The following is a 2,202-nucleotide window of genomic DNA, read 5'->3' as shown; positions in this document are numbered from 1 at the left end:
ACCTCTGTATGAATCTCTCCTCGCCCTCCGTTCTCTGTCAGTTTTCTCACTCCATTTGGTGCTTGGCTGAGTTCTTTATCTCTTCATTTGATGTTTTAGGATTTCAGGATTGTTGTATTCTCTGTTTGGCTTAGTTTTTCGGATCTTTGCTGTGGAGGGACAGCATGGTGTTTCTGCCTAGAGCACCATTTTGCCGGAACTCTACCTGGACCATCTTAGTGTTGATTGCTATTGATTTTTTTTTTTTTTTAATTTCTTGACTATAGATGACATTTTCTTTTTTCTTTGCATGTCATTATTGTGCTGTTCTGTTCTCTTGCCCTGTGTAGATACTGTCTGTTAAATCTTATGTAGTTTTCACTTTCTCTCAGCCAATGACTCACAGGGAATTGTCACATAAATTTTGGGTGCCTCACTTTGCACAGATCTCTCACTTCTAAAGCTCTGCCTAGCCTCTTCAGCTATCTGAAACTCTGTTGGGCTCTGCTTGGACTCTAGTTCTTTGTGCCATGGTTGGTAAATTGTCCCAAGGAGGGGTGTGAGTTTCTTGGGACTCAAATCATGAGGATCTCTTTACATGGGGATCAAAGTCTTGATCTTCCCATTGTCCGATATCTGAAAACAGACAACTCATGTATTTTTTCGGTATTATAGTTGTCTTAGTCATCTAGTGCTGCTGTAACAGAAATACCACAAGTGGATGGCTTTAACAATGAGAAATTTATTTCTTCACAGAAAGTAGGCTAAAAGTCCAAATTCAGGACTTCAGCTCCAGGAGAAGGCTTTCTCTCTCTGTCAGCCTTCTCATCAATCTCTCCCCAACTAGGAGCTTCTCGATGCAGGGACCCCGAGTCCAAAGGACATGATCTGCTCCTGGCACTGCTTTCTGGTGGTATGAGGTTCCCCAGTTCTCTGTGTGCTTCCCTTTCCTTTTATCTCTTGTAAGATAAAAGGTGGCATAGGCTGCACCCTAGGAAAAATCCTTTTACATTGGATCAGGGATGTGACCTTAGTAAGGGTGTTATACAATCAAACCCTAATCCTCTTTAACATAAAATTACAATCACAAAATGGAGGACAACCACACAGTACTGGAAATCATGACCCAGCCAAATTGATACACACATTTTTGGGGTGATGCAATTCAATACTTGACAATAGTTTTCAGTGGAAAAGCTAGTCTAGTACTAGCTGCTGTCACAGCCCCCTCACCCCTCCAAAAAACCTTCATATTTACTCTGTGCATTTTTTTCACTTGTCAAAAGATCATGAACATTGTATCCATGTCAACATGAGTTTTTAAATTCTTCATAGTGTTCTATTATAAAAGTGAACTAGTTTATAAAATATACCCTCTATGTTTGGGAATTTAGGTTAAATCTAATATTTTTTAGTGTTCTCTATGTGCCAGGCATCTTGTAACATATTGTACAGTCACAAGCTCATTTAATACTCATAACAAACCTGTGAAGTAGAGACATAACATTCTTTATTTTCCAGAAGAGTAAATAAAAAGCTTGGAGAATTAAAATAATTTACCCAAAGTCACTCAATAATTAATGCTAAGCTAAGATTTAAGACTAATTATAATACACATGAGAGACTAGTTATTTAAGCATTAAAATCAATATTCTTTCTTTGATGGATGAAAAATGGTATCTCACTAGTATTTTAAGAATTTATTAATATAAAGTTTTTTTATTTTTTTTGTACTTTAGATGAAGGTGTACAGAACAAATAGTTTCTCATTAAACAATTAGTACACATATTGTTTTATGACAATGTTTAACAACCTCACAACAAGTCAACACTCTCCCTTCTCAACCTTGGGTTCCCTATTACCAGCTTTCCTGTCCCCTCCTGCCTTCCAGTCCCTGTCCCTGGACTGTTGTGCCCCATTAGTCTCGTTTTGTTTTATGGGGCTGTCTAATCTTTGGCTGAACAGTGACTCTCGGGAGTAACTTCATTACTGAGCTAAAAGGGTGTCCAGGGGCCATGCTCTCAGGGTTTCTCCAGTCTCTATCAGGTCAGCAAATCTGGTCTTTTTTTTTTGTGTTAGAATTTTGTTCTACATTTTTATCCAGCTCTGTCCAGGACCCTCTGTTGTGATCCCGGTCAGAGCAGTCAGTGGTGGTAGCCAGGCACCATCTAGCTGTACTTGACTCAGTCTGGTGGAGGCCTTGGTAGCCATGGTCCATTAGT

Source organism: Trichechus manatus, unplaced genomic scaffold (assembly GCF_000243295.1).
Source record: "Trichechus manatus latirostris isolate Lorelei unplaced genomic scaffold, TriManLat1.0 scaffold00074, whole genome shotgun sequence".
Lineage (NCBI taxonomy): Eukaryota > Metazoa > Chordata > Mammalia > Sirenia > Trichechidae > Trichechus > Trichechus manatus.
The sequence above is the reverse complement of the archived record's forward strand: the minus strand, read 5'-3'. Positions refer to the sequence as shown.